The following is a 27,853-nucleotide window of genomic DNA, read 5'->3' as shown; positions in this document are numbered from 1 at the left end:
CTTCGTCACGTCTGGTGGGGTGCGGAGCATTTGTGCTTTGTACAACCTCTGGAAGCCGCCAAACCACTCCAACCAGCCAGCCGCCGACTGCAAGGTTTGCCGCCCGAGTTCGGCCTCCTGCTAGAAAAACCAATAGGACAAACGCTGCAACCACCACCACGGGGCAAGAATCCACGTCGCCTGTCGTGCTGCAGCAGCCCTTGGAACCGCGATTGTTCTGGGGAGCTACGCGGAAGACACAGAGTAAAATTTGGAGTAGCTGGAGCGCCTCCGCTTCTTTAACAGGTGTCACGATAGAGAAACTTTCCGGCATATTTTCTTTTACTTGGAATATACAGTTCGAGCTTGGTTCGAGAACCACCAGCACTCCTTGACCATCGGGAGTCAATTCAAAAGCGAGTTTCTTAGTACCTTCACGACCATGGTTAAAAACGTACGAGCTATGCTTTTGCTTGGACCTCGAACGGAATACCCCAACAAAGGAGTCGTGGTCTTCGCTGAGAAAATGAAGCCACTATTTCGTCGCTTGGACCCGGAGGTGACAAACGAAAAAAAACTGGGGTTTCTGATGCGAGGAGTAAAACAAGAATATTTTGCTTGCCTTGTCCGGCACACCCTAAAACGGTTGCCGAACTTGCGTCGGAGGGGGCCGCCATAAAAAAGACGTTGGAAATTCGCTCGAGGCTGTACGACCATTTCATCAATGCGCTAGTTGTGGAGACGATAGGTCACGGAACTCTTAGTTCTGATACACTACGCGAGATTATCCATGCATTCTTTAGGGAAGTACTGCGGAAAGGCTTCTAAACAAAGCCCAACCTCACGTTGCCTCTATGAGCGACGTGATCTCTTAATGAATTCAACAACTTTTTGGAAATTCTACGCCATCCTAAAATACGAAATAGACCGATCAATAAGCTAACAGTAAGACGCAAAGTAGAATAATTCCAGATCGCGCTGCAGAACAGATATTGACCTTTTACCAAGGAAGCACAGTTTACGACACGGGAAGCCAGCGACAACCTTACACGCATTATCACGCAGTGTGCAGAAAACTGGGGGGGAGGCACGATGTCGAGACAGGATACTAGTAAACGTTCCCAGAAGATGAAAGAATATTTAAGGAACCGGACAAGCATGACAATCTCCACCCCAGGTTACACAAAAGAACTAGCGGAGCTTTAGAAGTTAACCAATAGGCGTAAGGCAGCTGATATATAAAAGTTTATTTTGTAGGGAATCTAGCATGCTGGGAAGAATGGAGGTAGCATGAAAGTAGTAAAAAGGCGTTTAGGGTTTGTGAAAATGCAGATGCATGCACCAAAAGACAAGCAAGGAAATGTCATCACAAATAGGGAGTTCCATAGAGATCTGTACAGTAGCCTGTACATCCTCGATAATAGCGAAAGAGAAAGTTGTTTAGAAGCGATATAAATCCCACCAGTAGCAACAGAAGCAGTAAGGAAAGCTTTTAAAGTAATACTGGCAATCCTGTATACGCAAGGCCTACCGACCGAATGTATTCTGGAATGTCGGAAGAACGCGAACATCATCCTAATCCACAAGAAAAGTGATATGAAGGACTTGAAAATTACAGGCCGATCAGCTTGCTGTCAGTAGTGTATAACGGTACTTACTATTGTAATCGCCAAGAAAACTTCTTTCATCTTAAATTTCCGACAACTCAATAAACAAACATGGTTTCGTAAAAGTTATTCAACAATATTCCATACTACTACGATTAATCAGGCAATATAGAAGCGCGCGGGTGTACTGAACCCCTATATATAGCCTTCATAGATTATGAGAAAGGATTTGACTCGGTCGAAGCCACAGTAGTTATGCAGATATCACGAAACCAGGGTGTAGACGGGCATTGATTCGGAATAATGGAGGATATCTACAATGGATCCACAGCTACTATCGGCCTCCTTAAGTAAAGCAGTAAAATATCTATAAGCAAGGGCGTCAGAGAAGGATACAAAACCCATCCAAAGTTATTTACAGCAGGTTTGCAAGATATATTCAGAACACTGGATTGAAAACAGGTGGGGGTAAGGGTAATGAAGAACACCTCAGTAACCTCAGTTGTGCTGATGACGTGGCCTTTCTAAGTACCGCGGTGGTCGAATTCCGAAGCATGCTTACCGTACTGGACAAACAGGGTAGAAGCGTGGGCCTGAAAATAATAGGCAGAAAACTAAAGTAATGATCCGTCACCATGGGTGTGCGTAGCGGTTTGAGATAGGTGGTGAGGTAGTGGAGGTGGTAAGGAAATCTATCCACTAATGCCAAGTTGTGACCCCGGATCCCATCTTTGAGGCAGAGATAATCAGAAGGATAATAATGGGGTGGAATTCATTCGGCAGACATTCTCAGATAATAAATTGCAGCCTATCATTTTCCATGCAGAAGTACGTGTATGAAAACTGCATCTTATCCGTACTCGCCTGCAAGGCATAAACTTAGAGGTTCACTGAGAGGGTTCAACCTAAACTGAGGACGACTCAGTGATCAATAGAACGGAAGATGATTACTGTACATTGAGGGACCAGAAGAGAGTGGAGTGGGTCAGGGAGCAAAGTAGCGTTAGGGACATATTAGTAGAAATTAGGGAGGACTGGCCTGGGCAGGGCATGTAATGCAAATGCAAGATAACACAAATATTGAGCCATGCGAACAACACCCCAATAGGTGGAACCTTCGATGTCAAAAAGAGCATGCGTCTTGTGTTGGGCGCTCTTCACTTGCCGGAAATGTACCTCCAGGTGCGTAGGTACGTAAGTACGTCACTTGCCAACGAGCATGCGGAAAGATTCCGGAAAGAGAAAGTTGAAAGAGGACCGCATAAACGCAGAAATCATTTCGATAACGATCTCGAACGAGCAGCCCCTAATGACATGCGCTGCCTGCCATCAGCATCTGGGCAGTTCAGGAAAAGCAGTAGCTTTGTTGATGAAAGGCTCATAGAACGTAGGCGCCGATAGAAGACTGTGTGTTGCTACAACCATAGAGTGTTGAACAAATAGGAGCTTCAACACCCTCTGTCTTTAGTTGCCAATTGCCTGCCTGCCTAAGGCACTTTCTGAATCTATGTATACTGTCCTGTACTTGCCACGTGTTTTGCACACTTTTGGATCTTGAGTGTTTGTACTAACCGCGGTGAATGAAATGCGAACGCGAAAATATGAGTCAAAATACGCAAAATAAAAATACTGTTCGTCGAGGTTTAATAATGGTGCTATTGGTATATTTGGAAAGCCACCTTTTCTTACATTTACAAGGCACGCGTAATTTTGATTGGTATGGAAAGAAGTCGCGCAATTTGTGCGTTCTGACTCATATTTTTGTGTTCGCGTTTTATTTGCTGCGTATTGTATCTTTACACGGCGCATCGCGTAGTGGTGTCTTTTGAAAGACTCATGCTTTAATGGAGATCTGTCAAGATCGTTTACTTTATTTATTGCGTGACTGTTCACACCAGAGCTACCTAATGGCGTGTCGTGTTCCCCGCGTGTGGGCAAAGGAGCTGTGGAATAAATACACCAGTGCAGTCACACATTAGTTGTTTTTTTTTGTTCACCTTCGTGTGGAGTTTTTTTTACTAAAAAACTTTACAAGGGGAGGGGGCACTTCTGAGGAGAGAGATTGTTGTGACGCCGAGGACGACAGCGTGGCCGAAACACGCCCTCACAGTGCTCGCGGCGCGGTTGCGGGCTGCGGGCAGTGCCCGCAGTGTGCTTGCGCGGTGTAAAAAAAAGCTGCAAGCCACACAAGGGAACGACGTGGGACAAAGGAAAGTGGCTACAAGCAAGCATTTGTAGGGACCAGGCTGGTACGGACAGGAACGCCGGAGGAGGGGACAGAGCAGGTTCACAGAGCTTGACGACCAGCTGGAAGACTTGAAGCTTGTCCGTTTTCTGTACCGGAGCTAGAGACGGGTCTGCCTGGGCATTGACATCCTGGGGTTGAGGCGCGACTCCTCAACCGTGGAAGGGCCCAACGTTGGCGATCTCCGCCATTGGAAGACCCGCAGCCAGCTGTCCGTCGTCGACCAGCAATGACCGTTTGCCTCCTGCCGATGCTACAGGGCACCCGATCATCAGCGCTTGCCGAGTAGACTGTTGTGTACGAGGACAAAGGTGCGTCTTCTTCGTCAACGTTCCGACAGGCACGATTGCTTCATTTAGGCCACTCAACGCCTCGCTTTGCAGCGTCGCCAGAACCCACGACACGTTCAATGCAACGCCTCATCGCCCTGAAGGTTCGGTTGGGACTTTGTTTGTATGTTCCTTGGACCTGGTACTTCTTTGTGTAATGTACAGCCCGTGGAAAATTTTGTGGACCATTGCTAAGCTATTTCGCCTACAAAAGTTGAAAAAATCGACATTACCTCTAAATGTGAAAAAAAAATAAGTTCAAGGCAGTAAGAAAGAAAGGTATTTTCTCTAGCTTTTCTGTATAAAAAGAGTCAACCTTGCTCGGTACCTAAGCTAGTACATACAATTTATCGCAGCTTGCTCGTTTCCGGCTTCGCCCACAAAAGTTTTACAAAGACTAAGTTTTGCAGAACTTTACGTTATGATTTTCTTTTGAGTTTAACCTTTCGTATTTGGATGTGCGCTGTGTTATCATCGGAATAGAGAATTGTTTTTTTTTGCCTCCAAGCGCCTTCGTTTAATTATTATTCCTGTGGGAAGTCGCCGTCGCCATTGAATAGGTGAAAAGAACGTGCCGGGGTCTTCCATCACCGAGGCCTATACTCCCATTTGCCTAAATCCGAAGCTAACGGAACCCTGCCTTGCCGTCGTGTGGGATTCGACATCCAGTCCTTCGGTGCACGTTAAAGATCCCCAGGTGGTCAAAATGAATCCTGAGCCCTCCACTATGGCGCGCATCATCGCCTGCGTTGCGTCGGCGCGTTAAACCCTAGGATCAATCACATCCAGTCTTAGCGGGGGGCCCTGTACTGCTCCTCTGTCAGCGCTCTCAGCCACGCATGGCGCCAGCTATGAAAGACGAGAAAATAGATACGGGCGGCGCGTGCTCGGTGCCCCACTATTAAATGGTGTTCGTTTTTACGTTTTTTTTCATTCTTTCTCTAATCTCCTTACTTTTATTTCTCTACTCATGTACTGCTAATCCATCCTAATAATTAAAAATTTTTCTTTCCCTTCAAGATTATCCGCCAGGGGGCCGCGTGGTGTGGAAGCATTTTGCTTCCACACCACGACGTCAGCGACGTCATCGCAGCCGCCAAGCGACGCGGAACCGGTGCACATCGGATTCTGACTGGTACGTGTACTTTCTACACCAGTTATAGGCCAGCAAGCGGGACGAAGCGAGTTAAGCCTGATCAAAAGAACACCCGGCCACCGTTCCTCGGTTCACGTGGTGCGTGGCATCCTCGCGCTCGTGTCGCGCGGCCCGGCGCTTGCCGGTGGCCAGCGTAGAGGGCGATGACCTCCGAGAACGACCAGACGATGAGCGAAGAAAGCCCAGAGGATACAAGTGAGGGAGCAGAAGGCGGCGGCGCCCGAATAAGCTTCGATGAAAACAGCGGTAGGACGGTGTACCAAACGATGTGGCTGACTGAACTCCACAGAAGAGGCGCTGCTAGAAAGAAGAAGGAAGAGGAAGGCAAGCTTACAGTCATGCATGGTGCAGCAAGCAAACAAGAGTTAGAAGGAGCCACTTCCTCAGGCAAGAAAGAAAATCCAGCAACTGGGAGGAAGAAATCTACTGCTAGTAAGTCGCCGCCTTTGCCGGAGATGGACTACAAGGTTGTGTACAGACCACCGCCCGGACTCCAACTCGCACAGTGGAAGGACTCGGATGCCGCTATTGCCATGGCCCGGGCGATGAACATTCCATTGAAGGACTTCGTGAATCAGGTCACCACTCAAGTACAGTGGACGCAAAACCGGCTTCTCGCTAGCACTCCGCACGAGGAGCTTGTGGATCGACTGGCCGACATTGCCCACCTACAGGTAGGATTAAATGTATACAAGTTTGTTCCCTACTTCAAGCCTCTAGCGAACACTAGCGCGGGAGTGGTGGTTGGAATCACCGACTGGCTGGCGAACGATAACATCATGGAGTACATTAGCGCACCGCGGCATGAAATAGTATCCGCCAGACGGTTAGGGAACTCGTCGGCAGCTTTGCTCCACTTCAAGGGACGGCATGTACCCTTCTACGTTAAGGTATTAGGGGCAAGAACCAGATGCCGTCCATACCGCAAGTCAGTTCAGTTTTGTAGGGCATGCGGGAACATTGGTCACCGACAGGACGTATGCCCGTCCCCCAAGCCAGAGCTATGCGTTAGATGTGGCATAAAAACAGCCGAACCTAATTACGATTGCCACCCAGTATGCAAGCTGTGCAACCAGCCGCATGAAACAGCCAGCAAAGAGTGCAAGAGGCGACTACGGCCAGCACCCCCGCCTCTACATGTCAGGCAGGCCAGGCTCCAGAAAGGTGGCATGGCATCCTCGGGGACGGCCTGTGGCTCGGTCAACCCGGAAAGCAGCACAACCTCTACATCATTTCTTGATGGCATTTTGAGAAGCTCATCATCTAGATCCAGGTCTCGGTCATGTTCCAAGTCGAGGGCCACAGGAAAATCAAGGTCGCGATAGAGGTCGATAACCCGATTTTTTTCAACAGCATGGAAACAGAATTGTGGAGAACATAACAGAGTAATGTTCTCGAATGTCCAGTTTCCACCTTTGTTTGCAGCCCCTACTGATAACAGTAACGACGGTAAAGGCACACCAGACTGGGTGGCTCCCTTCGAAGCCCTCAAACGCAACGTCGAAGAAAACACGCGGATGATCAAGGAATTCGTCAAACAAAACTCAAACATGATGCAGGAAATAATGCCTATCAGACAACAACAAGCAATACAAGATAAAGAAACCCTTCAAATGAAGGAGGATCTGGCCCAAATTAAACACGGTCACGCCGAATTTCAGCGAACTGTGTTAGGACTATTTTAACAGATTCAGGAGCGTATCCAGGACATCCACAAGACGCACCAGCAAATTCAAGAAACAAATATGAGCATACTGAATGAAATGAAAGACCTCGACAAAAGGGTGACGGTGTTCTAGAGGAAAAAGACAAGGTACGCAAGAAACCCAAGAATTATGCTGGGAGAGAAGCTCGAATGGAGGAAATGCTAGAATATGACGAGGAGCCACTCAGGTATCACGAGGGGCTACCACGGGTAGCCCCTCAGGTACCACGAACTGCAGAACCATTAGATCTAAAAAACAAAATTTGCTGCAGTTCAGCTCAATTGAGAAACCAGATGTCATTGCTCTGCAGGAAACTCAAGCTGAAAGCATTAACTTAACGGGCTACGATACGCATATAACCGAAGACATGACCCGAACTGCCATCCTTACTCTAAAGCAGTTGGCCACACAGTTGCACCCCATCCAACACAGGATCGAGCACACCCTCGTTGAGATCTTACCCGACAGGAAAACGTTGCAGAGCGTGTTCATATTGAACATCTATAGTCCACCCACCGAAAACTTGGGGGACCTCGACAGATTTTTTCGTAAGGTCTTGAAATTGACCGCCGGTTACAAGATGGTGGTGGTAGGAGACTTTAATGCTCCCACGTGGCATGGGGGTATAAAAGGTCATTAAAAAAGGAGAAAAAGACCACAACGTGGCTCAACAACACCGCTTTACGCTGTGGAATGATCTCCAATACCCCACCCGAATGGGCAACAGCTTGTCAAGAGACACAACCCCTGACCTCATTTTCACGAGGGGCATCACCCATGCTGAATGGCAGAGACTGGACGAGAATCTCGGTAGTGACCACTACATTGTTCAACTGGAAATTGACCATCGGCGAATACCCGCAAAAATAGGAAAGGCAAGAATTACAGACTGCAGAGCCTTCGGAGAAGAAAATGACCAACAATAGATCAACATAGACATGGATCTCGAAAAACAGACCACGAAACTGGTTGAAAAAGCCAACAAATTCACAAAAGAGATTCCAATTAACATATCAAAATCCAGAAGTAGACCCTCACCTCTTACATAATTGGGAGGCTCGCCGAAGTCTTACACGGATGTGGAAAAAACAAAAGTGTAACAAGAAGCTACAGAAACGCATTGCCCTCTCAACAAAGCAAGCAGAGGAGTACGCTAGCCAGCTGGGAAGGCGGAACTGGAACCAGTTATGTGACCGTTTACAGGGGACACTCAGTACCCAAAAAACGGGGAATATATTGAAGTCAAATATCCCCAACACTGTATACAAAAACACGACTGGACGACAAATAGAGCACCTCATCCACAATTTCCCGGGCACTGAAGAGGATATCCTTATGGCGGCAAAAAAGAAACTCATTGGTGAGCAAGACCAAATTATACCTGTTTCCCACCCTGATTACGTAGGGTTACCAAACCATGACATTGACACCCCATTCACCAGGTATGAGCTGGATGCGGCGCTCGCCAAGCTCACAAGGAACACTGTGCCAGGAGCGGACAAAATTACCAACAGAATACTCCGCAACATTCAAGAAAAAATCAAGGAGATCTTCTCAACAGAATAAACGAGGTATGGGAGAGTGAAAGTATACCGGCGCTGTGGAAGCGTGCCAACGTGACCATGATTCCAAAGGCCAACAAGCCTATCGGATTGTCCAACCTCAGACCGCTTTCATTGACATCGTGCGTAGGGAAACTAATGGAGCACATGGTTCTGGATCGCCTAACCCTTCACATGGAGCACAACAACAAAATAAGGATTCCTCCCGGCCGCGGCGGCCGCTTTTCTGATGGAGGCGAAAAGCAAAAACGCCCGTGTGTACGAGATTTCGGCCCACGTTAAAGATCCCCAGGTGGTCAAAATTAATCCGGAGCCCTCCACTACGGCGCGCCTCATCGCCTGCGTTGCGTCGGCGCGTTAAACACTACAATCAATCAAAATAAGGATTCCACACTCCATGTGCGGTTTCCGGCCATACTTATCGACGCAAGATATTCTGCTACATATCAAAGAGGATGTCATTGACAACCTCAGCACGTAACACAAAAGCGCCATCCTGGCGCTTGCCGTTGAAGGTGCGTTTGATATAGCATCGCACCGGGCCATACTGAAGAACTTACAAGACTCGGAATGTGAGGTGAGGGCCTATAACTACGTTGAGGACTTGGGCCTTGGAAAGCTTCGGAAAGACAAATTCCAGGTCCCAGCAAAGGGCACCAGACAGGGCTCAGTGATCTCGCCGTTACTTTTCAATGTCGCGATGATCAACCTACCTGACGAGCTAAATGCACTCCCTGGTCTTAGACATGCCATCTACGCTGATGACCTCCCATTCTGGACAGCAAAATGGTCAACGGGAAACGAACAGGATTCCCTGCAGGAAGCCGTAGACCGCACCGAGGCATACCTCAAGCAGTGTGGACTTTTCGTCACCTCAGAAAAATCGGAACTTCAGGTACTAAGAAAGAGGACGAGAGACACACCTTCGCCGGAAGCACCAGACCCGGAAGTGAAGCTTCATGGCATCCCTATCCCAAAAGTCAACACACTGCGAGTATTAGGCCTCACTCTCCAAAAGGACGGAACAGGAGCTGCTGCACTCTACAAGCTCAAAAGCACCATCACCCAGGTAACCCACCTGGTCAAGAGGGTTGCGAACAAAAAACATGGGCTCAAGGAAGCAGATACAATTCGATTAATACAAGCATTAATTATCAGCAGAATTACATATGGTACCCCATATTTGGGTCTAAAGAATGCCGAAAAAGAAAAACTCAACATCCTCATCCGGCAAACATACAAATTGGCACTAGGTCTACCGGCGAAGACTTCGACGGAGAAGCTCCTGCAACTAGGGACATAACACGTGGGAGGAACTTGTAGAGGCCCACAGGGTTAGCCAAATTGAACGGCTGAAACTCACACAAACAGGTCGCGCCACTTTACGCCGTCTCGGGTATGAGGTGAACTTGGATTCCCAAACCCCAAAAAGCCGCGTCCCACTCTGTCTGAGGGACTACATCACGGTTTCCAATGTCCCTCGCAACATGCACCCTCTTTACCACAAAGGAAGAAGAAATGCCAGGGTAAAGGCACTGAAATAAGCTTATGGTAAGGATAGCGGAACGAGGGACGTCGACGCCGCAAGATATTCAAGCGCAAACCATGCAGCACACGCGAAAACCGTGACCGACAGCAAAGGAAAGGAACTAAGCTCGGCAACTACCCCGACTGAAAACATTGACTCCGCGGAAGAAGCAGCGATTGCTCTCGCTACTACGACGATCAAGCAAAGCCAAGCTCGGATGATCATAATCACAGATTCCCAAACAGCCTGCAGAAATTTTCAGAAGGGTCTCATCTCCACAGTAGCGATTAATATACTCCTGAAGCTAAAGGATCAAAAAGATGATGTACCGGACATATACATCGTGTGGACACCAGGGCACGAGTTTCTAGAGGGTAATATGGCGGCTGATGCCGCTGCCCGAGATCATTCCCACCGGGCAACAACCGCTACCCTCACCCCCTTCACAGAAGCTCAAGCCACTCCCCCGCCGATGTTCCCACCTATCCCACGACGCACCAGGGACATATTAGAACATTACAGATTGAGCAGACGGAAATATCCACCTCCTAATCCACAACTCACCAAAGAAGAAGCGACGCAGTTAAGAAGACTCCAAACTAACTCTTTCCCGCACGCCTCACAGTTGCACATGATTCATCCCAGCCTGTACAGTTACGACTGCCAATTCTGCGGCACCCCCAACACTCTCTACCACATGGTGTGGGAGTGCAAGGGTGTGAAGGAACTCCCAGAGGTCCTGGCGCCGTCGACGGAGCAGTGGGAGGGCCTGCTGTCCAGCGAGGTCCTGGATAACCAGCGCGGCCTGGTGATCCGGGCCAGACAAGCAGCTGAGGGCCATGGCATCCTGGACTAGGGACGCCACCCACCATGGATGGTCAACGCTACTACACTGAAGATCATCCAGCTCTCAATCTTCCTTTTATAGGAATCAACAAACGTTTATTCCTACTCCTTTCCTTCAAAAATTACCTAATTTCTTTCAGTAAGGCGCCCATTTCCTGGCCAATCCCCCTGGGTGGGTAAGCGCTATTTCATTGGAACCACCACCACCACCACCACACGCAGTTGTATTCGGAACGTCTGCCAAGCTGGTTGTCTGTAGAAAAAACTGGCTTGGCCGCGATCCCGCCACTCCCGTCAAGGTTATCTGAGTATATAAATTAGCTTACATCGTAAACGAGCCATTCGCAGAAGAGTGTATATTACCAGTGTCATCTCAGCTGGACAAGCTGGACATTCAAGACAATCTATTAAAACAATCTAGACAACTTAAACCTAAACAATCTAAACGAACTAGACAATCTATTTAAAGACAAGCGGGCAAAACGTCACTTGGCTTCACACTTGAAGCCTATACGTTTAATTTCCTATGCGGTCTAATATACGACATCTGAGATGTATGAAGATTTTATTGAAAATTTTGAAAATATCAACGTTACATGAACATGCTTGTGGCATTGCTATTTGTCTTCTTAGAAGTAAGCTCGAAGTAATATATTGTTTACAAGTGCGCACTGACCAATTAGGTAGAATAATATTGTCGCGAAGACAAGAAAGATGCAGTTGTCTTGAATGAGAAAAACGTTTATTGGAGCGAACTTGTGCTCCCCTAACAACTCAAAAGAATACAGAGGCGGCGAAGCAGCGGTCAACAAAGTGACTTGCACAGGCGAGTGTCGTCGAATCGAATGCTCCGGCGTCCGCACTGCAGGCTTTTTATCTTTCGGCGCGCGTGGTTCTCGAAACGTCGATTCACATCGAGAACATAGTAGATCCAAGAAGATTACTCTGGGCTGTTCACGTTAAATCGGAATGCTCTCCCTATCACGAGAGATAAAACATGCGGCACAGAAAGAAAGAATGGAACACGCGCTTCTCTTGGCGCAGAGATAACACAGACCGGCGCAGCCGGGCGGTAAAAGCAAAACACAAATAAACAAACCCAATGTATGGTTCGCGGCATTACCCCCCTCTAAGAGTGCATCGACCCGATGCTAACATAAGCGACAGTCCGAAAATAAAAATAAAATTCGTTATCGTCCGTAGAAAGGTTTTAAGCGAACCACGTGAACGACTTCGGGCCGCGTGCGTCGTCGTGATGTTCCCGAATCACCATCGGGGATCACCTCGTATGTAAGTTGGCCGACACGTCGTAGAATCTGGTAGGGTCCGAAATACCGTCGCAGGAGCTTGTCACTGAGTCCGCGTCGTCGGATGGGAGTCCAAACCCACACACGATCCCCTGGTAGGTACTCGGCGTCTCGGCGTCGGAGGTTGTAGCGGCCCGCATCCACCCGCTGCTGGTCCGTTATACGAACTCGAGCGAGCTGGCGGGCCTCCTCCGCACGTTGAAGATATCCATGGACGTCGGCGTTGAGGTCGTCGTCTTCTACGTGCGGGAGCATGGCGTCAAGCATCGTAGTTGGCCTTCTACCATAGACAAGCTCGTCGTCTCCTGGATAGCCGTGTTATACGCAAACGTGATATACGGGAGCACTTCGTCCCAAGTCTTATGTTCAACGTCAACGTACATTGACAGCATGTCTGCGATTGTCTTGTTCAGGCGTTCTGTTAGTGCGTTCGTTTGGGGGTGGTAAGCCGTCGTTCTTCGGTGATCCGTGTTGCTGTAGCGTAATACTCCTTGCATCAGCTCCGCAGTAAATGCCGTTCCGCGGTCGGTGATAGGACTTCCGGGGCTCCATGTCGCAGCACAACTTGGCTTATAAAGAACTTTGCCACTTCTTGTGCAGTCCCCCTCGGAAGAGCGGTGGTCTCTGCGTAGCGCGTCATGTAGTCTGTCGCTACGACAATCCACTTGTTGTGTGATCGTGACGTAGGGAACGGGCCTAAAAGGTCCATTCCAAGCTGTTGAAATGGTCTCGATGGGACGGCGATCGGTTGCAGAAGTCCGGCGGGTCTTGTCGGCGGCGTTTTTCGTCGCTGGCAGTCACGGCAGCTCCGGACGTAGTGGGTGACGTCAGAGGTAAGGCCGGGCCAGTAGTACCTCGCCTGAATTTTTTCAATAGTGCGCGCTGTGCCGAGATGTCCGGAAGAAGGGTCGTCGTGGCACGTTCCAAAATTTCGTCACGAAGGTTCGCGGGGATGACGAGAAGGTAATTCGCTCTTGTTCCGGGGCTGAAATTCTTTTTCACGAGGACGGAGTTTCTCAGGCTGAATGCTGGTAAGCTGCGTTTGAAGGTCCTAGGAAACGCAACGTTACATCCCTCGAGGTACTCGATTATGACGCGTAAGTCGGGGTCGGCACGCTGCTGGGCGGCTAGGTCGCTCTCCGTAACAACCCCGAAGAACGCGCTGTCTTCATCGAAGTCTTGTGGTGGAGGGTCGACAGGGGCGCGGGACAGGCAGTCGGCATCGGAGTGTTTCCTCCCGGATTTGTAGACGATTGTAACGTCGAACTCTTGCAGGTGCAAACTCCACCGCCCAAGACGGCCAGAGGGGTCCTTCAAATTGGCGAGCCAACACAGCGCATGGTGGTCTGTTACAACCTTGAACGGTCTGCCATACACGTAAGGGCGAAATTTTGAAATGGCCCATATAATAGCCAGGCACTCTTTCTCAGAGGCATAATAGTTTTTCTCCTCCTTCGACAGACCACGGCTGGCATAGGCGATTACGCTTTCGCAGCCGCTTTCCTTTTGGACAAGGACGGCACCCAAGCCTATTACACTGGCGTCCGTGTGTATTTCCGTTTCGGCATTTTCGTCGAAATGAGCGAGCACGGGCGGGCTTTGCAGGTGTTTTTGCAGCTCGCAGAATGCCTTTTCTTGGTCGTCTTCCCAGCTGAAAGGGGTGCTATCTTTCGTCAAGCGCGTGAGTGGCTCTGCAATGCGTGCGAAGTTTGCGACGAAGCGCCGGTAGTATGCGCACAGCCCAAGAAATCTTCGCACGCCCTTCTTGTCTTTCGGCCTTGGGAAGTTCGCAATGGCTGAAGTTTTTGCCGGGTCAGGTAGGACTCCCATGGCGTTGACGACGTGGCCCAAGAACTTGAGTTCCCCGTATGCGAAACGGCACTTTTCAGGCTTCAGCGTCAACCCCGACGTACGAATGGCCTCGAGTACAGACTCCAAACTTGCAAGGTGTTCGTCGAAAGTCCGGGCGAATACCTCTACGTCGTCGAGGTATACGAGGCAGGTGTGCCACTTGAGGCCAGCTAGCACAGTGTCCAAGACTCTTTGAAACGTCGCTGGTGCTGTGCACAGCCCAAACGGCATCACCTTGAACTCGTATAGGCCGTCTGGGGTTATAAGTGCAGTCTTCTCTCGGTCTCTCTCCTCCACTTCAATTTGCCAGTAGCCGGTCTTCAGGTCCATCGATGAGAAGTACTTCGCGTGGCAGAGGTGGTCGAGGGCGTCGTCGATTCGAGGGAGGGGGTACACGTCCTTTTTCGTGATTTTGTTCAGTCGCCGGTAGTCAACACAAAACCTTAATGTGCCGTCTTTTTTCTTTACGAGTACGACGGGCGCAGCCCAGGGGCTTTTCGAGGGCTGTATAATGTCGTCGCTGAGCATGTCGTCGACTTGAGTCCGGATGGCTTCCCGTTCGTGTGAAGAGACGCGGGACGGTGACTGTCGGGTGAGTCGGGCTCCATCTTCGGTTCTTATTCGGTGCTTCGCTAGAGGGGTCTGACGTAGTTTTGCGCTCGACGAAAAACATTCGCTATATCGACGCAGCAAAGCCAATAATTTTTTCCGTTGTTCTTGCGGTAGCGCCGGATTCACGTCGAATGGCTGCGGGAGCTTGAAGATTTCTACGGGTTTGCGTTCAAAGTCGGCGACCGCGATCACGTCACTTGCTTCTTGCGCTTCTTCGAGGAATGCAATTGCCGCGCCCTTGTTTAAATGCTGGTACTCCTCGGTGAAATTCGTAACCAAAATGTGGGATTGGTGTTCCTTGAAGCGCGCAATGCCTCTTGCGACCGACACACCACGGTTGAGAAGCACCCTTTGATCGGTTTCTACGATAGCATCGACGTCAGGAGCAGCATCTTCACAGTAGACTGCGACCATCAAGCTTGCGCGGCGTGGCAGGGTGACATGATAATCGGGAATCCTTACAGCAGCACGTCGTTCGGGGTTCGGTTCCGGCGCCATGGAGTGATTGGGGGAAAAATTTATTGACTTGGTCTGCAGATCGATTATTGCACCGTTGTCCATCAAAAAGTCCATTCCAAGATTTACGTCACGGGAGCAGTTAGGCAGAATGACGAACGCCGCAGGGTACGTTGTGCCGTCTATGGTGACGCGCGATGTGCATGTTCCACTTGGCGTCACGAGGTGGCCTCCTGCTGTGCGTATGTGCGGACCGTCCCATCTGGTCATAACTTTCTTCAGTTTAGACGCAAATGGTCCGCTCATTACCGAATAGTCAGCTCCCGTGTCTACGAGGGCGACTACGTCAAAGCCTTCGATGGACACCTTGACGTCAGATGCAGTCTTCCTCGAGTTCCGGGTTCGTCGGGGCGTTATCTCTGCTTGTACGTGTTGACGGTCGGGCACTGTGCATCGTCGTTGTCGTCGTCTTCTCAACGGACGTCTCGGTCAGGGCAGGTACGCGTCGCGCCGTGCAGCTGTCGTCGTGTTCAGGAGTCTCGTTAGGGCTAGGTCGGGTCGTCGGGTTGAGGGCATGTCGTGAATGATGGTCTTCAGCGAGTCGCTGCGTCGTTGGAGGGTTTTCATTTTTCCGCCGTTGTGCCACTTTACCTCCCGAAGTTGCTGCTTTTAGTTTCCCCCGCGTGGGCTGGGGGACCTTCCACGTGAGAAGTCAGCAGTGCTGCGGCGGTTCGGTGACTGATACGGGTAGGGCGACGGTGAACGGTTGAAGCGGGCTGGTCCTCGGTTGGTGTTGGAGAGGTATTCTTCGATCTCAGCAGGGCGCTGGCCGTATCGGGGGCGTGGGGCGTCGACGGAGAACCCTCGCAAACCGAGCCTCTTGTAGGGACAGCCACGGTAGATGTGGTCGGCCTCTCCGCAGTGGTAGCACAGCGGGCGATTATCGGGCGTTCGCCACACGTCGGTCTTCCTTGGCGTCTGGTATCGGTCTACAAGGCGTCCGGCGGGCGGCATTGGACGGCGGTATGGCTCGGCCTCTTGACGACGAGTTGGAGCAGGGCGGGGTTGACGAACAGCCGAGGAGTAGGTCATGGCTTGTGGTTCGCGGGGTGCTTCCGATGGCGTAGAAGTTGCCAGTGCGTTTTGGACTTCTTCTCGGATTACGTCGGTCAGGGAAGCCACTTGAGGTTGCGGCGTCGTTGGAAAAAGCTTCCGAAGCTCCTCCCTGACCAGTGCTAGCATGGTCTCTCGCATGTATCGGAGCTTCCATTTGCGGCACCGATGGTCTCCGAGAACAGCGCGTTGACAGGGCGGTCGTACTGCCTCGTTCGAATTTCTAGCGTCTTCTCCATCGCGGCCGCCTCAGACGCGAATTCCGCCACTGTCTTCGGAGGGTTACGGACTAGACAAGCAAAAAGCTCTTGCTTCACTCCTCGCATTAGAAACCTGAGCTTCTTTTCCTCGGTCATTTCAGGGTCCGCGCGACGAAAAAGTCGCTTCATGTCCTCAACGAAAATCACGACTCCTTCGTTGGGGTGCTGCGTTCGAGTTTCAAGCAAAAGCGCAGCTCGCTCTTTCTCACCACGGTAGTGAAAGTCTTAAGGAACTCCCTTTTGAATTGAGTCCAGTCGGTCAAAGAGCTCTCATGGTTCTCGAACCAAGTTCGAGCAGCATCTTCTAAGTAAAAGAAAACAAGCCGGAAAGTTTCTTCGTCGTCCCACCTGGTGAAGATGCGGACGCGCTCCAGCTTCTCCAACCATTCTTCGGGGTCTTCAGCGGGGGCTCCCCGGAACGATGGCGGTTCTCGGGGCTGCTGCAGGATGATTGGCGACGTTGTTTCTTGCACCATGGTGTTGGTTGCAGCGTTCCTTCTCTTGGGCCCTTCTGGCAGAAGACCGAACTCGGGTAGCAATCCTTGCAGTCGGGGGCTTTCTCTGGTTGGACTGGCTTGGCGGCTTCGAGATGTCGTAGAGGGCATAAAGACTTAGTACCCCGCACCTCTACCAGATGTCGCGAAGACAAGAACGATGCAGTTGTCTTGAATGAGAAACACGTTTATTGGAGCGAACTTGTGCTCCCCTAACAACTCAAAAGAATACAGAGGCGGCGAAGCAGCGGTCAACAAAGTGACTTGTACAAGCGAGTGTCGTCGAATCGAATGCTCCGGCGTCCGCACTGCAGGCTTTTTATCTTTCGGCGCGCGTGATTCTCGAAACGTCGATTCACATCGAGAACATAGTAGATCCAAGAAGATTATTCTGGGCTGTTCACGTTAGATCGGAATGCTCTCCCTATCACGACAGATAACACATGTGGCACAGAAAGAAAGAATGGAACACGCGCTTCCCTTGGCGCAGAGATAACACAGACCGGCGCAGCCGGGCGGTAAAAGCAAAACACAAATAAACAAACCCAATGTATGGTTCGCGGCAATATCAAACCTGTTTGATACAATTACCGCTCCGGATATGCACATACATGTTCCATCATTTACAATAGGCCTACTTATGAAAATACAAAAGTCAGTTTTTATTTTACGAATCGTTACAAAGATATTCAGATCGCAACTGCGACGTAGACTGATCTCTATTGCCAAGGGCCTTTTTAGCACTTGCAGGAATTCTTCTTTTCATCCATGAGAGTACTTATATTTTTTTAGAATACCAATCCTTTTGCAGCTTTTCATTGGTGATGTCATTTCGAAATTGGTTGGGCTACTAGAAAGCAGAAAAAATGCAGACACTTGAAATTATTTTCAACTCTCTATATAGCATCAAAATCTGAAAATGTCTCGTATTAAAGGCGCCATTTTATCTGGTAAAGTGAAAATATCCCCCGAAGACACACAGAAACTTATATTTTAGTATGTTTAAAAAACGATTTACTTCAAGACGAATCATAAAAGCCGGAAACAACACTATAGTAACTAAGTGCGTCATCCTCCGCAAATTTTTTTTACCTGACACATGTGGACAACCAACACGTTTTTATTATTCACAAATCAGTGCTTAAGTGCGCCGGCCCATCATTTTTTGTCCATCACGCATGTTTCCATTATTTGGGCAAAACTTTAGCTTGTATGGCCGAAATTTAAATTTTGCTATATTGCTTGTTTATAGCCTCATTAGTGGCTCACCGGAGGAACGTAGATAAACAAAGAGTATAGTATGATGACCCTAAGCAGGAAGCAGCACAATAGTGTTTCACTGCGATAGCAGCAACACAAAGCATACCCAAATGCACTGGGATAACTTCTGCTTTTCTTTCATTTTGTTTATTTACTCTCACGACTGCAAGACATTACACAAAGGAGTGACATGTTGACAGGAATCAAAAGTAATGTAGCGTATAAGCGTACTAACAAAAATTACAAGAAGTCGCACACCGGGGACTTAACATGAGCTCTATCGGTGATAGTGATGAGGAAAGTGGGAAGGTGATTCTATTGTGAGCTGGTTTGGGGGGCGAAAAAGTAAGAACACAGATTTGTCTTGCACATGGATACTCCAACCTTTACCTTATGTTCAGTACAGAGTGATACATACGATGGTACTAAAAAAAGCGCATGTTTTATATGATCATGGTACAGCATATTTTGTGCATCATGCATACAAACAGGAAATAGCTCGTCTTTTAGAAAGATGAGAAAGGTCAACTGGTAGTTTCGTATGCCAGACACTTGGTGTCCTGAAATAATTGCGTAGTATAAAACAAGCCGCACTGTTTTGAATATGCTCAAGATAATTGATGAGGATGTTAGGGTACAGAGAGAGAGGGAGGATAACTTTAATGAAGGCCAGCTATGTTAGCCGAGCCTTCGCGCTAGCTTGCTACGCTAGGGGAAAGAAAAAAGAAAAAAAGAAAAAAATACTGAACACGAAAAGAGTAATTTGATGCACCCAAAATTTTTCATCACAAACCAGTGTCCAGTTTTGGGCTCCGGACAAATATCAAGACAGCTGTACTTGCTCGTGTGGCTTGACTGAGAGCCGAAGACGAACCCAAAACAGCCGGATCCCACCAGACGCAAGAAGCGTATTCGAATTTCGATCGGACGAGGGTTGCATATAGAAAAGCTTTTACTAGACCTGTGCTGAGGCGAAGTATTGCCGAATAAAGTCGAAAGTGCTGTCAGTCTTGTTGCTAATATACACTATATGCGTGCGCCAAGACAGGTCACTACAAATGGGAAGGCCAAGATATTTTTACCTGTTAGCGGGTTTAAGCGGAGAACCATTCAGAATATATGTAGGCAATCCTACTTTTGTTGCGGATTTGGTTATACGCATTGTCTTACATATACGGACGTTAAGTTGAATGGCCCATGTGTCACCCCAAGTGCTTCTGTTATCGAGATCGTTTTGCAACATGGCAATTCCAGATGTGCTAGAGATTTTCATATGAACTACACAATCTTTCGTGAAGAGCCTTGTAGGCGAAACGACGGTATTAGAAAGATCATATGTATAAAAAAAAGAGCTGGTCATGCACAGATTTCTGGGGAACACCTCAAGTCACAGGGCGAATATTAGTCGTCGTTATTACCACGTACTTACTGTGTACGATCCCTTTCGAAGAATGTAATACATTTCAGAAAAATTGGCTAAATATTAAAGTTACGGAGTTTGAAAACATTACGCGATGAGAAACGGTATCAAACGCTCTGGCGAAATGAATAAAGATACAGTCAATAACAGAGGAATTATGTAACATTCTACACAAAGCAGTAGTGAAACTTAGCACTTGAGTTTCGCGCGAGTAATTTTTCCTTAAACCATGCTGATCGGCTGAAAAAAATAAATTAGACTCTAGGTAGTTACAAAGGTGTGAATAAATTATGTGCTCCAATATTTTGCGAGGTACCGGCGTTAGAGATATATGTTGGTAGTTGAATGAACAAAGAGCGTCACTAGCCTTGGGTACCGCTACCACCTTGACGGACTTCCAGTGATCGGGAAGAGTGGCGCCCTGTTTTAACTGGAATAAAATAAGAGCCAATGTACCGGTTGATAACACGTATTTTGTAATTGATACCTCCAGTTCCTGCTGAAGATGAAATCTTTGCGTTTTCAATCACTTTGGGTACCCCGCCGAGTCGATCAATATGGAAGCCGTTTGTTCAAAATTTGTACCAGGCATAACAGGAAAAGATGACGGAGCGTCTTTATGTAATCACAAAGGTAACGTGCTATTCAAAATAACACATGATTCGCCGTGAAGTACAGAAACGCTCTTTTCGGTTTGCCAAGTCACGGGCTTTGTATTACACATATTCACGACGTTCTAAAATTCTGTGCATCTGTAGGTAGTCATGCCCCTAGCGCCTGATGAAAAAAAAGTGAGTGTTGCATTCTCAAGAGCCCTTTCGTACTCCTGCGGAACGTGTACATAGGAAGATCATCTCTCAACAGTTTTATTTAGCTTGTATTTCCGAAAGATCCCTTTCTTTTTGTTTAGTAATCGTTTAAAGTTTTGGTGAACCATGGCGATTGCTTAATACAGGACAATGTATGAAGCGCGACATAATGATGTATCAAGCCATCAACTGTCCCCTTATACTACCGCCAAAATTCATGCACGGAACGCTCCCAGAATTGTGGGAGGAATAAAGCAAGAAACTGTTCTAAGGCAGTATTTATCGATTCGAAATCGAATGGGCTTTAATCTCGAATGGTTTTATACAACTTTGATGGAGGAGTAAAAAGCGATTTTAATTCCGTAAAGGACAACAGCGTGATCGCCTAAACATACTAGAAGTGTTAAGAACGATATAGCATCCGGGCTTGTGGCCTATATATTATGAAGTATGTTGAACCATGATTCAGTAATGCGAGTTGGTTCGGTAATGAGCTGACAGATGTTAAAAGGGGAGCGGACATGAATAGCGAGGCACTGGAATGAATTACGTAGGGCAAGAGGAATAGGCTTGTTCCACAAAATAGCAGGGTAATTAAAATCTCCCAATAAGAAGAAAGTGGATTTCGGAAACGTTATAACAACTTTGCTTAGGCAGTCACGGAGTTTGTCACAAAACGATGTTGATGCGTTAAGTGGGCAGTAGCATGCGCGAAACAATGTATGCTTGTGATCAAGGCAATATCAAGTGCACATTATTTCAATAACTGACACCACGAGAATGGCATCAGAACAAATTTCATCCGATACGGCAATCACAATTCCACCACCTGAAGGATGGAGCGGTATTTCAGGTAAACAGTATAGTCCTTCTGGCAAGCAGGAAGTTAGGAATTGGTAATCTTACTGGATAGTCGTGCTCAGGTTAGAACTATCACGTCACCAGAGGACGAGTGAATTAGAACCGATAAGCTCTCACGCTTCTTAAGGACGCTTGGGATGCTTGGGGGATAAATAAAAAACTTGCGCTTGTGTTTGGCCTGTGCTGCCGGTGGTCGCTAAGCAGAGTTTGAACAATGCGGTCGGTCAGGGCTGGGTAAGCTGATAGGGCTATTTCCAAGCCGGACCGAATTTGGTGGTTCCTTTTCGGAAATGCTATCATTTTGCGGACCATATACGCAAACTATTTTGTTGATATAATATTTTTTCAACCTCAAGGTAAAATCCTGCCCAGTTGACTTTTCGTACTCAATAGGCTTTGGGGTGTTTTCTTCGTCGCTTGGCAAAAGTCTTGTAGTGTAGTGACGCTACTGTCCTTTAATTTCGATCACTGGGACACGATTTTATGTGCCCCAGCAAGCTTTAAGATATTGAGTCGGCATTTGTTAGAGAGGCGATTTTATAAAATATGGGCTTGGTAATGGCTTCACCAGGGAGGTAAAGTTGGGAACTATTAGCGACAAGCGAACGTATCTTTACCTAATTCTGCGCAGTTAGCAGAAAGTGGTCTATAAACATCAAGTTGTCCCTGCGTGAACGATGTTCAAAGTAATCAAGGCGAGACTGAAATGACCCATTCTCATATTATACAGCCTCTACCAACTCGCGCGTTTCAGCGACAACGTGGATGCCCTCATTACCGTGACATCATCACAGCCCTTATTGAAAGCAAAACTAAAGGCGTTCAGGCAATCTTGAAACACCTCCGTTAACGAGGGAATAACATTACAATTTCCGAAGTTGGATTCAAACTTGTTCACTGGAGTTATCAACCCAAAATCGCCTGTCTATTAGTATCGGTTGTTTGTGATCTGTACAATAGCATTCCGAGCGTCTTATCAAAAAATATCGCCCTTTCTTCTTTTTTTAACAATGTTGCGCAGCTTTACAAGTATTACAGAAATGTGGTTGAACGAGACGGCTCCTGATCGCAGAATACAATTCAGTGGATCGGACTTGACTTTTTTTTGCTGCGGAATACTAAACCTTAGTGTCGAGGGTGTTCTCCTAGCAGTCAGAAGAGAATTCTTTGCCCCTCGTATCATGTTCAATTTCCCTAAATGTGTTTTTGTTTCCCCAACAAGTGACGTGTTTTATGTCATATTTGCAGTTTTTGTACCGCCTTCCCGGTATGTCACCCTCATTCACAGCTTAATTTTGTAAAATCCTGGATGAAGCCGCCGTGCGTTTTCCTAATTCAGTTTTAGTAATTTTTGGCGATTTCAACTTCCCCGGCGTTGACTGGTCTTCACTATCTGTAGCATCAAATGAAATCGAGGCGAACTCTTCTTCAGACCTGCCTTGACTTCTCGTTAGCTGAACTAATGAACTCCCACAACTCGTTGTTCAGCGACGTCTGCAAATATCTTTGACCTAATACCTACCAATCATTCCAACCTTTGTTCTAATAGTACTATCTTAGACGGGATCTCGGATCATGCCATTATACCTTGTAGCATTGCCCGTCCCTGGATTCCAGGAAAAACGACTAGTAAAAAATTAGGCACTATGCCAGAGCTGAAGTGATGCCATAAACACTCAACTGTCTCGTTTCTCCGACACTCCACTGAGAAAAACTGGCTAAAAAAAAATTACGCCCATCTTCCCGTGATTAAAGCCTTGTGTTATGCTACGCTTCGGGCGGTTCAATTGGTGTTTCCGTTAGGTTCATTCTCTAAATCGGGTGAAACGTGTTGTGAACGCGTATGATGCATTTCCATCACATGCGAGTGTTCTCATACGCGGTAAGATGGGCGTAAAAGCAATGTCACGTCATTGTGAGAGCGAGCGCTTAACTTAACCGCCGCGGGGCGATGCCCGCTTTATATTCACAGCGATTGAAGGAGAGGAGCCAACGGAGGAGAGTCCCGCATGCGCGCACTAGCGCGCGCCGGAGCAGTTGTTAACGCAGGTATGCGCGCCCAAACAAGCGCGCCAGCTGCGGTATGCTAATAAGCCGGAATGAGAGTGTTGCACACAGCTGTGGAAGAGAAGAACGGAGGAGGGCTGCGGACGGACGGCGCGACAACGCAGGAGGGACAAGCCCGAGAGCAAGAGATGCGTCGCATCGAAAGAACATTTATGAATGTGATTCAGTCATGCATTCAGGTCTTCGCTATTGAAAGAGTTGTCCATTGCCTTGGTTCACCCGCCCAATTTGTTTTTTACCAATGGAAAAAAGCGCCTTTACAGGCAAGGAGATAAAAACAGACTCGGTTTCTTGGCTGCGGTATAAGGAGTGTGACAAGCAGTACCAAACCCTTCTTAACATAATAGTCGCAATGAAGTCAAGGGTTTGACGGACAACCGTCTGGTCGGGAGGGTACATTTGAGAGAGAAAGAGGGCACCGACCAAGTAACGAAAAAGAAAAACTTAAAAGACGTTTCGGCTCCCGCACGGGAGCCTTCTTCACAATGAAATTTATTGCAGAGAAAAACGGCCTTAAGTAGGCTTTAAAGCATGACGTAGGCAGCGTGCATACATTGGGTGCAAGGTTCCGATGTTGCGATTGAGGGTTCCGATGTTGCGATGTTCCGATGTTGCGATGTTGCGATTGAATAGTCGCATTGTGTACACTCACGACTTAACATCCATGATAAGTAACAACTATAGGAAATTCTGGCGAATAATCAATCCTAAAAGCTACCCTGACATAAATATTGTAATAACGAACACCGATCTGTTCCGAAATGTGCATGCGTGGAGACACTTAATAACTCATTTGCATCGTTTTTTACTTGCTAAGACGATGCTTCGTTATTGATCACAACTAGTTTTGTGGAAGTCATGATGCCTGAAATTGTCTTTACTGAGAGGGGAATCTTATTTTTACTCAAACACTTAAAATTTCATCAACTTGTGTTCATATGAGCATTGACAACAAAGTACTGAAAATGCTTCTTTACGCATTGCTTCTGTACTAGCAGCATTTTTTACTGAGTCCTTACCTGTGGGTTCAGTTGCCCATGACTGGCGTACAGTGAGTATTTCATCCATCTTTAAATCTGGTATTCGTTCTTAACCACTAAACTACCGACCGATCTCTCTGACTATCACCATTTGTAAAATTATCGAGCATGTCGTACATTCTCAAGTTATAGGGTACCTAGATCATAAAACTATTTTTAAATTCCAACACGGTTTACGCAAAGGTTACTCGTGCGATACCCAATTGGCTGGATATACTAACGATATATATACTTTAGTACACTCAGGGTTGCAAGTCGATCCACTCTTCTTCGATTTCTCTACAGCCTTAGGTCGCGCTACTCACCATAGACAATTCCTGTAGCTAACTAAATTTCACCTACACCCCGACGTTCTAGCTTGGATTAAAGATTTCCTTACTGCTAGACTTCAGTTTCCATTCGTCAACAATCACGGATTTGCTTTCGCTCAAGTAACATCAGGGGTCCCTCAAGGTACAGTATTAGGCACAATAATTCTTCTAGTCTACATTAACTACCTCCCCTTATGTGTATCATCCCGTGTTCACCTATTTGCTGATTACCTTTTACTTTACCGTACCCTTTCGTCTGATCAAGACCGTTGCAGTCTCCAATCTGAGGTAGATGTAATTAACTGTTGGTGCTTAATGTGGTTGACGGCCCTAATTTACCTAAAACAAAGGAAATGCTGTGTTCAGTTGGAACCCCAGTTTTGCTACTTATGTTACTATAAATTATCATGTAATACAGGTAACGATCACGTGCAAATATCTTAGTCTTTATTTCAGAAATGATTTAACATGGCACCACAATACTAACATCATCCTTGCCTCAGCGTGCGTGGACTACTCAGGCGTAGTTTAAAACAAGCCCAATCTGATGTAGGAAGACTTGCATAAGTCACCCTTACTCGTTCAAAAATAGAATACGCCTCTGCAATCTGGTATCCTCATCAAGTAGATATCGCAAGTAACCTCGACTCATTGAGAACCGTGATGGTCGCTTCGTATTATCTGATTATTCAACATTTTCAAGCTTCACAGCATTTAAAAAGCGTGCTGAACTGGATAACGTATGTCATCGTCGCGCACACGCTCGCCTGTTCCTTTTCTATAAAATCTACTTCCACGGGACACTTCACAGCAGTTTCTTTCAGCCTCCATCAGCTATTTTTCTGAGTAGGGATCATCCCAACAAAGTTAAGCGCCCACTATGCTTTTCGTCCTTGTATGCAAACTCCTTCCCACCCCACACCGTAACTGACTGAAACAATTTGCCCTCGCATATAGCAATCCAAATTGACATCACTAAATTTCGAGAGTTGCTTCTCCAATTGGGTAAGATTTTAATCGCATTGATCCTATGAATGTGCTATTGTGAATTTTTTTGAAATTCAATAGTTTTTGAAAATCATGGATCTCTTGTTATCAATCACTAAGACTTTGCTCATGCAGTTTCTAAACTCTTACTGGGAAGACTTAACTTCGCCTTTACCCTTATATACACGCTTCGCCCCCTGTTACAGAAGCTAAATTAAAAAACAACAACAATTATTATACGCAAATTTTTCGATTGTCATGAACTTCAAGAAACCACGTAAAAAAAGAACACAACCACCAAAAAAGTTTGCCTTGCTGGGGGGATCGCAAAACTGCTATAACTCAATACATGCGTTGGCTGTACTAAGGGAAAAAATGAAAAATCATACGAAACTAAATATCTCCCATAAGCGATATTGACCCCCAATAGACATCACCGATAACCAAATTTGTTTTAATCTAAAATATGGATTGTTTAAAATCAGGTAATTTCAGAACTATGCTGCTTATATGCTTGTAAGAGCTTTAAAAACAACTGAAGTTCCCATCAAACTTAAACACTGACCCCACATTGTTGGTGTCAGGCTTTAAAAATCCTGAACACCTTGAAACAAACGTGCATAATGGTGTTTTTCCAGTATATTGTCACCCCATTGCGGCTATGCTGTTCATACTGCACATATGCTACCAAAAAAAACACCCTTACTCAAACGTTGAGGTTTATACATCAGATTTGTTAAGGTTCTTTGATATCATATTATTTGGTATCTCTCTGTATAAACAATTTTAGAAATTTTGCACAGCCCGGAGTTTGAGACGTCTAAAAGTTTTTCTTACCTAAAGCACTTAGGTATATAAAACGCTGTTTACCAGTATTCTTAAAAACAATTTCTTTCATCCCAAGTTTCTCGCAGATTTGCATTCATAAATATTCGTAATTTGTTAGCCCGACTTCCACCCACCCAAGAGTTTCGAAAGTTGATGCAAAACTTTGTTGACATTACCTGATCACAAATTTATTCCTTTCAAACCATTCACTACATTGAAAAAATATTGCCATCACGCATCGACATCAGAGCTGTGCAGGTAGACTTTGTTTGCAAGAAAAGTAGACATCACAGCTTTTTACTTCAAAGGGCTTTCAGATGCAAACTATTGTGAAAAAATGCCAACCTTTTTCGTTACCCGCTTACTATGGGAAAACTTTATTTTTAGGCTCCGCTTATTCTGACACTCGAAAAAGATATGAGGAACATAGTGCCTTTTTATTGAACAATTTTGCCCCCTTACCGGTTGTACTAAAAAAAAACAACCATTTCAAACGTTCGAAACGAAATATCAACAATAGAACACATGAATTATATGGGCTTGTGGTGTAGAAACGATGGAAAAACATTCACTGCCCACTACACCACGTTTGTATAGAATGAAGACGCGTTACATCAAGCGAACAATTGAACTGATTCCTAAAAAACAAAGTTTTGTTTCCATGCATGCAAATATTTCCCAATACTCCGATTTTCCTCATTAGCACGTGCTACAGGTTTATAATGGCTGTAAGCCTCTAGTTATTTTGAAATAGTTCCAAATAAGGGAACTATTGTTCTTCGCTTTGGTGGAAAGAGGTAGTTCTCATGTAAAAAACCTGCACATATAACGAACAAGAACTAGTCCACAACTTGGTAAGCGTAAGTTTAACAGGTTTAACATATCTTCAGATTACCACAGGGAGCAAAGAAAATGTAAGCGCTAAAAACAAACAAGGATGTATAAGAAAAATTGCACTTTGTAAAAAGTAATGACGGATTCAAATACATCGTTTGTTTTTGATGCCCTTCTCAGTGGGTGCATAAAAAACTTACCTATATTTTGCACATGTCAGTGAAGAGTTGTCTTTTCCATCCATGACAGGGATAGCGCCAGAAAACGAGTTGGCAGTCGTAGGTTGGCCCGTACCTAATGGCTTCATGATTTATACGCAGGTCGCACCAGTGCCTTCCGCGGTCGGGTCCTGAGGCGTCCAAAAGATTAATTAAATTCTGTAATA

The 27,853-nt window shown here is 46.7% G+C and overlaps 1 long non-coding RNA gene across 3 annotated transcripts in view; it reads right to left on the bottom strand.

Moving 5' to 3' along the window:
• Positions 1-17,689: 17,689 nt before the first annotated feature.
• The window catches only part of LOC144142208 (uncharacterized), a 40,857-nt gene continuing 30,693 nt past the window's right edge, over positions 17,690-27,853 (bottom strand). The window contains exons 5-6 of one of the 3 annotated variants that reach the window (XR_013316890.1): positions 27,669-27,817; positions 17,690-17,901 (exon numbers count right to left, since the gene is read on the bottom strand). This is a non-coding gene — a long non-coding RNA (uncharacterized LOC144142208). Of the gene's footprint in view, positions 17,902-18,815; positions 18,872-27,668; positions 27,818-27,853 lie in introns of those variants that run through there. The other 2 variants (XR_013316891.1, XR_013316892.1) reach the window with 2 other exon arrangements.

This window comes from Haemaphysalis longicornis, unplaced genomic scaffold (genome assembly GCF_048455015.1).
Source record: "Haemaphysalis longicornis isolate Haplotype H1 unplaced genomic scaffold, Haemaphysalis longicornis Haplotype H1 scaffold_6, whole genome shotgun sequence".
Lineage (NCBI taxonomy): Eukaryota > Metazoa > Arthropoda > Arachnida > Ixodida > Ixodidae > Haemaphysalis > Haemaphysalis longicornis.
The sequence above is the reverse complement of the archived record's forward strand: the minus strand, read 5'-3'. Positions and strand labels throughout refer to the sequence as shown.